The sequence below is a fragment of the Salvelinus sp. IW2-2015 genome, linkage group LG19, assembly GCF_002910315.2.
Source record: "Salvelinus sp. IW2-2015 linkage group LG19, ASM291031v2, whole genome shotgun sequence".
Classification (NCBI taxonomy): domain Eukaryota; kingdom Metazoa; phylum Chordata; class Actinopteri; order Salmoniformes; family Salmonidae; genus Salvelinus; species Salvelinus sp. IW2-2015.
In genome coordinates, this window is record NC_036859.1 from 7,300,640 (window position 1) to 7,311,850 (window position 11,211).

The following is an 11,211-nucleotide window of genomic DNA, read 5'->3' on the forward strand; positions in this document are numbered from 1 at the left end:
CTGCAGAATGTGAGAAGGTAATTATTTTCTGCTACTGAGCTATCGAGGACAACTCCTGCTGCTCCGGACGACCAGGTGCTTACATTCTCCGAAGCTGACGTGAGGAAAACTCTCAAAAGAGTGAATACTCACAAAGCCGCTGGCCCAGATGGCGTCCCTGGCCGCGTCCTCGGAATGTGCTGACCTGGTGGTGGGCGTCTCTTCGGATATCTTCAACCTGTCCCTGTCCCAGGCTGTAGTCCCCACCTGCTTCAAGGAGACCACTATTGTCCCAGTGCCCAAGAAAAACGAAGTGACATGCCCAAATGACTATCGCCCCTTTGTACTCACCCCGGTCATCCCTCCAACAGATCCACGGCCGTAACACATCTGGACAAGAGGAACACCTACAGTATGTGCGAATGCTGTTCATTGACTACAGTTTAGCATTGATCCGTCCAAGCTCGACACCAAGCTCAGAACCCTGGGTCTGGACACGTCATCTGTAGCTGGATCCTCTACTTCCTGATGGGCAGACCACAGGCTGTGAGGATTCGCAACACCTTAGCACACCTTAGCACACACCTTAGCACACCTTAGCACAGGAGCGTATCAGCAGCTCTCTACTGTACTCCCTGCCAACCTACAACTGCGTGGCTTTGAACGACACCGACTGCATCATCAAGTTTGCTGACGACGCCAGGCCTGATAACCAACAACGACGAGTGAGTCTACAGGGGAGGAGGCAAGTGAACTGGTGCCAGGACAAGAACCTCTCCCTCAACTTCAGCAAAACAAAGGAGTTGATTTTTGACTTCAGGAGGCAGAGGAGGGAACATACCCCAATCCACATCAACAGGACTGCAGTGGAGATTCAGCCGTTTTTAAGTTCCTCAGCGTCCACATCCCCGATGACTTGATATGGAATAGCAACACCACCCCTCTTGTCAAGAGTGTGCAACAGTGCCTCTACTTTCTAAGGCAACTGAAGAAATTCGACATGCCACACGGGGGTCCTTTCCAAAATACTACCGTTGCACCATCGAGAGCGTCCTGACCGGTTGCATCACGGCCTGGTACGGGAAATGCTCCATCTACGACCGCAAGGCCCTCCAATGGGTGGTGAAGACGGCCCAGTATATCCGTGGGACCCTCCTCCTACCCATCAAGGACATACACTGTAAATATTGGACTATAAATTGTGGCTTCCTGTATTATACATATGCTAAAATGTTCATTCTATCCTACTGAGCCATTTACTTTATGTTTGTATTTTTTATCTTTTATTATCTCTTATTGTTATTGCATTGTCGAGAAGGAACCTGCAAGTAAACATTTAGTTGGACGCTGTATGTGTATCCTATGACTAATAAAACTTGAAAATGTGTTTCTTTTGGATCCGTATTATTTCGATACGTTGTGGTGCGTGTTCTATTAGTGTAAAATGTGTCCTTGTGTTTGGGCCTGGGAACGGAGTGAGGATGAGGACTTTATCACCGTTCTCCTGCATCTCTCTCTCTCTCTCTCTCTCTCTACTGCAGCCACTCTTCCCTGTGCCCTGTGTTACCATAGCAACCGATAGCAATTGGAAATTAATCTAACTTGCCGAATAACTGCAATCACTGCACCAATTCAATTAAACTTACTCTCTCAAAAGGAAAACATGACTGTAATCCTGAATGGGGATGAGTAAATGACAGGAAGTTAGCTGATGAGAAATAACATGTTTACAATGTGATAAATTGTGCCATTTTAAATCCACTTTAAAAACACAGCCACAGATGAGTCCACTAATGAGTTTGATATTCAGACTTCTACCAGCAAAGGAAGTGGATATGAATACATTACTGCCTCGCTCTTTTACGGATTACCAATAATTATGGCTCTGATTCCGCTCCTAGCCTGTCATTCATGAGGTGTTCCATTGTGCTTTGGTCTAAGTGTTCCGTAGCATTATCTAGATTGTAGTGGACACTGAGCAGTTCTCTGAAATCACAGGCTTTTAGGGAACACAACGTGTTCCAACTCTATACAACGTCAGTGTCCTGTCAGGTTGACTGAGAGATGGAAAGATATACAGGAAGCAAACAATCACCCGACACTATTTCTTTCTGAAATGATTATCTATCTTTCTGTCTTTCTGTCTTTCTTTCTTTCTTTCTTTCTTTCTTTCTTTCTACGGCACACACCCACTCTCTCAGTGTGCTTATCTACCCCGGTGACAACGCACTTGTTGTGTGAAAACAGCTCCAGAACCTAACGGCTGCTGCCTCTAACCTTTCTGTCCTGATGGATTATCACTGAGATCATCCAGAGGGCCATGGATGCATGCTACTCGATAACAGATCATATCAACATCACACTGATGCTCACCGTATGGGCGAGCATAGCGCCACAAACAATTAACGCAAATAGTCAGCGCATCGACTGACAATGGAACAACATCGCACGCACGCGCATGACGGCACGACATGCGCACGCACGGAGAATGACACATAAACCCTCTAAGGGAGCATTTGCTTAGAGGATCGGGCTCCTCTTCGGGATAAGAGCTGAAGCCAAATTGAAGGTTAGCAGGAGGAGAAAATGAGGGGAGGGTGCCAATGGTCGTCAGGCGCAAGCACGGGCACGAGACACGGGAAAGAAAGAGGGAGGGAGGTGAGATAGAAGAAAATTCAGTGACCAGTCCTTATTACCGGACCAAACCTCACAGGGCAGAAATGTTATAGTCACGGTAGCACACTTCAATGAGTTGACAAACAGATATAGCACCACACACACCTCTGATAGAGACGAGGACACATAATACCCACGAATCTATGTCTCTTATCATCTCGAATGCTAACCACATAGAACCCAACAATGAAACGACTCGCGACCCGCACGGGCCACACCCAGCGCCAGCCGACCCCGCACCCACCCAACGGGTTGTGGAGGGTATTTTAACGTAGGCGCAACTTACTTTCTTACTAACAGCAGCACAGCCCACACACACACCCACCACAACACCACAACAACGACATCACACCACACAACACTTACGACCGCATTGATGAGGTGAGAACTGTCGGCAGAAGAAGCACATCTCCCCAGGGAGTGGTAACATAAAATTGATCGTCCAACAGAGCAGTGCTAGGCATGCCGAGAGAGGGCTGGGTCAGAGGGGCAGGGAGCACACTCTATAGAACTTAATAAACACACACCACTCCACACACATTTCACAAACACATCACACAGACAACAGACAGACAGACAGACAGACAGCACCACAGACAGACGAAGACAGACAGACAGACAGATCCAGATCCGACAGACAGACAGACAGACAGACCGATCAGACAGAAACAGACAGCAGACAGACAGACAGACAGACCAGCACTTAGACAGTTGGGAACATAAAGTTATTGTCCCAAAGTAGCATGTAGAGTGAGAGAGGGCTGGGTCAGTGTGTGGGCAAGGAGACACTCTAAATATGGACACACACCACAGGGCACACAAGCCACCCACACACAAACAACACACACACCACAAACACACACACACACACAACACACACATTTTTTTTATCGGCGACACACACACGCAGAGGTGGCGGCACAGCAGCGCACAGTGGCCGCACCGTCAGACGAGGGGGGGCCCCATAATTCCCACACCTAATTCAAAATATCAGTCAACAATACATCAGATCCTCCAATCTGGCTCTCACGCAGAGTGACCATATGGTGTAAATGAGGTATAACCTCCCTCTAATGAGTAGAGAGTGGGCAATCCATTGTCTGAAGCATCTCCCACGCTGAACGTGACGACCTAAGCATATACCACCCAGAGTCATACATAGAGACTGTGAAGCATACAGGGAAACCTACAGGGGGGCATACACATAAACAATCACTATATAACAGAGAAGACTAACCAGGGCAAGCTGGAGGAACAACAGACTACTGAGGGAAAGTCACAAACACAACGAGAACCAATCGCCGTGGCACTTAATAGAGCCCTTGGGATTAGTATTGGTTAACAAGCACAACAATCCTAGTCATTCATACTCAGCGCTTGCGAGCTAAATCGAGGGTGGACTTGTACACAGTCAGTGTCCACTCACCTGTAGACACACGTGTGAGTAGAACATATTTCCAACTCTTCTGACACATTTCCTTCTCTCTCACAAGCTGTGCCTTCCTGAAACCACAAGGTGACTCCCGACAGCGGGTCAAAAAGGCAGTGAATGCGTGGGTAGGAAGCCGAAAAGGGCGGATCAGATTTAAGGCTCAACAAAACATCAAGAAGGCCAATCAGAGGGTCGGATACCATGCCCGAACCTCTTTCTTTCACCCTCTCTCCCTCAACACACCATATGCACATTTGCAGCACACAACCCAGCACGCACGCATCACGCACGCACGCACGCACGCTAACGCACACACGCACACACGACACCACAGCAACACACACACACACACACACACAACAACATCACACCACATCCACACACACCACACAACACACACCACACACACACACACACACACACACACACACACCACCCAAACCACACACAACACCAACACCCACAAAACCCACAGCGCAGGGGTGAACCATCCAAATGTGGGCATCCACAAGCCCATGCATCAATCAACACATTGCCCTTATAAAACCAACACAGTGAAATAACAGCAGGGCTGACCTTACTGCCACACATAAACTAATAGGAGAAAGATGTCCTGACACTCTAACCACCCAACGTTTAATGTCTTTTTTCTTTGAATTCCTCAGAGGCTATGGCCTATCCTATATCAACACACAACACGAGCTACAGTTGTAGTGTCACGCATTCTCGAGGTTGGGGAGAGTTTCATTTGAAACTCAGTTCAATTCTTTATGAAAATCGCTTACCGCAGGCGAAAATTGTAAGCCAACATTTATTTTCATTGCAAGATTTTTCCATTAGAATTGGAATGTAATGAAGATGACCGCAACCTTACAAGGCTACAACTTCCACTCGCCGCTCTCTAAAACATTCAGTCCCTCACCTTCTGCTGTTTCACACTTGGTACCAACGACGAGAGACATATCTTCAGTGCTTATGGAAAGAACAATTCGCCTCGGTCTGAGATACTAATTGAGGGATTATAAGGAGGGATGATGGAGGAAGAAGGAGGATGAGAGGAGAAAACTGAGAAGGAAATGAAAGGAAAGTACAGAAGAGGAGAGGAAAGGAGAAGACATGAAAGGAATGAGAAGTGGGGGAAAGGAGGGGGGCTCAAAGCTTGAGGTAGAAAAGATCTTGAAGAATTGTAATGAGAATGTGATGGAAGGGCCGGATGGGGATAACGATAAGAAAGAGAGGGGATGAGAAAAAGGGGAACAGAAGAGGCACAACAGCTCAATAGCTGTGCTGTTTCCAATCATATCGACCCACCTCACTCTTCCCATCCCCTGTCATGTCCTCTCCCTCGTTTCTCTCTCCCCTCTCCCAGGATTTTTCTCTGAATGTAGCTCAATACAGAAACTATGATAGGTGAGACAGCAACAAACCAAGGTTCCTATAACGTTCCATACTAAGGGATAAAATGACAGTTTTTTGAGACACGCATATAGCCATGCACACACACACATTGTAATCTCTGTAACACAACAGAGCGAAAGCAATTTGAGTGACCCAGATTGTCACAGGTAGTCACATTGACACTAAAGTAGCTGATGATGAATCACACTCACGTACACAAGCACACACATGACTCTCACACACACATAACGCAAATGATGAAGCACCTCATAAGGCCATTTTTTGATAATTTGAAATCCCACCCAGATCTGGGCCAAGGGCAGACTATATCGCACAGCGCTATTGGCTATCGCGATAGGTCTAGGGGAATATATAGACAATATTGGCTACTGTATAATCACAGCGGGTGATTGGTTAATCTATGTGAAAAAGGGGAACGTTTTTTTTGTTGATTCCTTTGAAGTCTGAGCCTGCTTTTATTGAACCCGTTTTTAAATGGGGGGAGAAGGAGAGAGAGAGAGAGGAGAGAGAGAGAGAGAGAGAGAGGAGAGAGAAGAGGAGAGGGAGAGGGAGAGCGAGAAGAGACAGAGAGAGAGGGGGAGAGAGGGGGAGGGAGAAGGAGAAGGAGGGAGACAGAAGAGAGAGAGAGAGGAGGGAGAGAGAGAGAGAGAGGGAGGGGAGAGAGAAGGGGAGGAGAAGGGCGAGGAGAGGGAGGAGAGACAGAGAGAGAGAGGAGAGAAGAGAGAGGAGGGAGAAGAGAGAGAGAGGGTGGTGGGAGAGAGAGAGGGAGAGCAAGAGAGAGAGAGGGATGGAGAGCGAGAGAGAGAGAGAGAGAGAGAGAGAGAGAGAGATAGAGAGAGAGAGAGAGAGAGAGAGAGAGAAGAGAGAGAGAGAGAAGAGAGAGAGAGAGAGAGAGAGAGAGAGAGGAGAGAGAGAGAGAGGGGAGGCGAGAGCGAAGCGAGCGAGGAGAGAGAGAGGGAGGGAGGGAGGGAGGGAGGGAGGGAGGAGGAGGAGGGAGAGAGAGAGAGAGAGAGAGAGAGAGAAAGAGAGAGAGGGAGGAGGAGGGAGGCCGAGAGAGAGCAGAGAGAGAGGGAGAGAGAGAGAGCGAGAGAGGTGTGTGTTCAGTTTTGTTTAACCACCCTTGATGGGTGTATGAAGGTGACACAGTGACACTGACATGGCTTCTACAGTAACCAACTGTGGGGATCAGTAGATCTCATGAGAGTGACAGTGAAATGTTATACAAACATCACTCCATGCATTAACCCAACATCAGGAGGTGAACTGAATGTGTTAATCTCACCCTGACTGGCTCAATTGACTCTCTTGAGGGCCAACTGCATTCATTGTCTAAAATAAATAAATCATTAAATTGTAGAATAGCGTTTGTGATATATCAAGAGTAGATCACATACGCCGCTGACTCTCATCTTGAAAAGGAATTGTTCAAGACCAAAACATGTGAACGGAGTCTTTTTTCAGCCAACTCTTCAGTCTGATAAATACCACTTTAGCTTTGCAGGTGATCATAGCGTTATTAGGACCCCTAACCAAATCAATTACTCACTCGCATTTGCATTTCAAATGCAGAATAGAGAAACAGCATTTTAATGGATCCCCTGGTAGATTCAGTACATACCACTTGAAATGCCAGTGGAGGACTAGGTCATTCTAATGCATGAGAAATACAGAATTGTCAATATCAAGGCCCACAGCATTCTTTATAACACTTTCAATCAGGTCGTGAGCTACACAATTACTGCAGAATGTTGAGAAGGTAATTATTTTCTGCTACTGGAGCTATCGAGGACAACTCCTGCTGCTGCCGGACGACCAGGTGCTTACATTCTCCGAACGCTGACGTGAGGAAAACTCCAAAAGAGTGATACTCACAAAGCCGTGGCCCAGATGGCGTCCCTGGCGCGTCCTCGGAATTGCTGACCTGGTGGTGGGCGTCTCTTCGGATATCTTCAACCTGTCCCTGTTCCCAGGCGTAGTCCCACCTGCTTCAAGGGAGACACTATTGTCCCAGTGCCCAAGAAAAAACCGAAGTGACATCATGCCCAAATGCACTATCGCCCCTTTGTACTCACCCCGGTCATCCCCCAACAGATCACGGCGTAACACATCTGGACAAGAGGAACACCTACAGTATGTGCGAATGCTGTTCATTGACTACAGTTTAGCATTGATCCGTCCAAGCTCGACACCAAGCTCAGAACCCTGGTCTGGACACGTTCATCTGTAGCTGGATCCTCTACTTCCTGATGGGAGCCACAGGCTGTGAGGATCGCAACACTTAGCACACCTTACACACACCTTAGCACACCTTAGCACAGGAGCGTATCAGCAGCTCTCTACTGTACTCCCTGCACACTACAACTGCGTGGCTTTGAACGACCCGACTGCATCATCAAGTTTGCTGCGAGACGCCAGGCCTGATAACCAACAACGATGAGTCGGTCTACAGGGAGGAGGCAATTGAACTGTGCCAGGACAGAACCTCTCCTCAACTTCAGCAAAACAAAGGAGTTGATTTTTTGACTTCAGGAGGCAGAGGAGGAACATACAGTGAGGGAAAAAAAAGTATTTGATCCCCTGCTGATTTTGTACGTTTGCCCACTGACAAAGAAAATGATCAGTCTATATTTTAATGGTAGGTTTATTTGAACAGTGAGAGAACGAATATCAACAAAAAAATCCAGAAAAAACGCATGTCACAAAATGTTTGAAAATTGGTTTGTCATTTTATGAGGGAAATAAGTATTTGAACCCTCTGCAAACATGGACTTAGTACTTGGTGGCAAAACCCTTGTTGGCAATCACGGAGGTCAGACGTTTCTCTGTAGGTTGGCCAACCAGGTTTTGCACACATATCTCAGGAGGGATTTTGTCCACTCCTCTTTGCAGATCTTCTTCGAAGTCATTAAGGTTTCGAGGCTGACGTTTGGCAACTCGAACTTCAGCTCCCTCCACAGATTTTCTATGGGATTAAGGTCTGGAGACTGGCTAGGCCACTCCAGGACCTTAATTGTGCTTCTTCTTCGAGCCACTCCTTTTGTCGGCCTTGGCCGTTGTGTTTTGGGTCATTGTCATGCTGGAATACCATCATGCACGACCCATTTTCAATACCCTGGCTGAGGGAAAGGAGGTTTTCACCCAAGATTTGACGGTACATGCTGTCGTCCATCGTCCCTTTGATGCGTGAAGTTGTCCTGTCCCTTTAGCAGAAAACACCCCCAACATAATGTTTCCACTCCATGTTTGACGGTGGGATGGTTTCTTGGGGTCATAGGCAGCATTCTCCTCCTCCAAACACGGCAAAGTTGGGTTTTGATTGCAAGACTCCATTTTGGTCTCATCTGACCACAACACGTTCACCCAGTTGTCCTCTGAACTCATGATGTTCATTGGCAAACTTCAGACGGCATGTATATGTGGCTTTCTTGAGCAGGGGACCTTGCGGGCGCTGCAGGATTTCAGTCCTTCACGGCATGTGTGTTTACCAATTGTTTTCTTGATATATGGTCCCAGCTGCCTTGAGATATTGACAAGATCCTCCTGTGGTAGTTCTGGGCTGATTCTCACCGTTCTCATGATCATTGCACCCCACGAGGTGAGATCTTGCATGAGCCCCAGGCTGAGGGAGATTGAACAGTTCTTTTGTGTTTCTTCCATTTGCGAATAATCACAGAAACTGTTGTCACCTTCTCACCAAGCTGCTTGGCGATGGTCTTGTAGCCCATTCCAGCCTTGTGTAGGTCTACAATCTTGTCCCTGACATCCTTGGAGAGCTCTTTGGTCTTGGCCATGGTGGAGAGTTTGGAATCTGATTGATTTGATTGCTTTCTGTGGACAGGTATCTTTTATACAGGTAAGAAACTGAGATTAGGAGCACTCCCTTTAAGAGTGTGTCTCCTAACTCTCCGTTCGTTACCTGTATGAAAGACACCTGGGAGCCAGAAATCTTTTTGATTGAGAAGGGGTCAAATACTTATTTCCCTCATTAAAATGCAAATCAATTTTAAAATTTTTGACATGCATTTTTCTGGATATTTTTGTTTGTTACTGTCTCTCACATGTTTCAAATATAACCTACCATTAAAATTATAGACTGATAATTTCTTTGTCAGTGGGCAAACGTACAAAATCAGCAGGGATCAAATCTTTTTTCCCTCACTGTACCCAATCCCATCAACAGGACTGCAGTGGAGATTCAGCCGTTTTAAGTTCCTCAGCGTCCACATCCCCGATGACTGATATGGAATAGCAACACCACCCTCTTGTAAGAGTGTGCCAACAGTGCCTCTACTTTCTAAGGCAACTGAAGAAATTCGACATGCCACACGGGGGTCCTTTCCAAAATACTACCGTTGCACCATCGAGAGCGTCCTGACCGGTTGCATCACGGCTGGTACGGGAAATGCTCCATTACTAGACCGCAAGGCCCTCCAATGGGTGGTGAAGACGGCCATGTATACAGGGACCTCCTCCTACCCATCAAGGACATACACTGTAACATATTGGACTATAAATTGTGGCTTCCTGTATTATACATATGCTAAAATGTTCATTCTATCCTACTGAGCCATTTACTTATGTTTTTATTTTATCTTTTATTATCTCTTATTGTTTTGCATTGTCGAGAAGGAACCTGCAAGTAAACATTTAGTTGGAGCGTGTATGTGTATCCTATGACTAATAAAACTTGAAAATGTGTTTCTTTGGATCCGTATTATTCCGATACGTGTGGTGCGTGTTCTATTAGTGTAAAATGTGTCCCTTGTGTTTGGGCTGGGAACGGAGTAAGGATGAGGACTTTATCACCGTTCTCCCTGCATCTCTCTCTCTCTCTCTTCTCTCTACTGCAGCCACTCTTCCCTGTGGCCTGTGTTACCATAGCAACCGATAGCAATTGGAAATTAATCTAACTTGCCGAATAACTGCAATCACTGCACCAATTCAATTAAACTTACTCTCTCAAAAGGAAAACATGACTGTAATCCTGAATGGGGATGAGTAAATGACAGGAAGTTAGCTGATGAGAAATAACATGTTTACAATGTGATAAATTGTGCCATTTTAAATCCACTTTAAAAACACAGCCACAGATGAGTCCACTAATGAGTTTGATATTCAGACTTCTACCAGCAAGGAAGTGGATATGAATACATTACTGCCTCGCTCTTTTACGGATTACCAATAATTATGGCTCTGATTCCGCTCCTAGCCTGTCATTCATGGGGTGTTCCATTGTGCTTTGGTCTAAGTGTTCCGTAGCATTATCTAGATTGTAAGTGGACACTGAGCAGTTCTCTGAAATCAAGGCTTTAGGGAACACAACGTGTTCCAACTCTATACAACGTCAGTGTCCTGTCAGGTTGACTGAGAGATGGAAAGATATACAGGAAGCAAACAATCACCGACACTATTTCTTTCTGAAATGATTATCTATCTTTCTGTCTTTCTGTCTTTCTTTCTTTCTTTCTTTCTTTCTTTCTTTTTTCTTCTTTCTTTCTTTCTTTCTTTCTTTCTTTCTTTCTTTTTCTTTCTTTCTTTCCTTTCTTTCTTTTTTCTTTCTTTTCTTCTTTCTTTCTTTCTTTCTTTCTTCTTTCTTTCTCTTTCTTCCTTTCTTTCTTCTTTGTCTTTCTTTCTCTCTACTCTCTCATCACACGAGCTTTACCATTGCTCTTTCCTTTTTCCTCTTTACTCTCTCTCTCTCTCCT

At 46.0% G+C, this 11,211-nt stretch overlaps 1 protein-coding gene and 1 pseudogene across 1 annotated transcript in view; one reads left to right on the forward strand and one right to left on the reverse strand.

The window, feature by feature from the left end:
• Positions 1-11,211, reverse strand: part of LOC111978873 (semaphorin-6B-like) — a 70,236-nt gene that overhangs the window by 48,869 nt on the left and 10,156 nt on the right. The window lies entirely within an intron of this gene.
• The window catches only part of LOC111979558 (alpha/beta hydrolase domain-containing protein 17A-like), a 36,802-nt pseudogene continuing 25,739 nt past the window's right edge, over positions 149-11,211 (forward strand).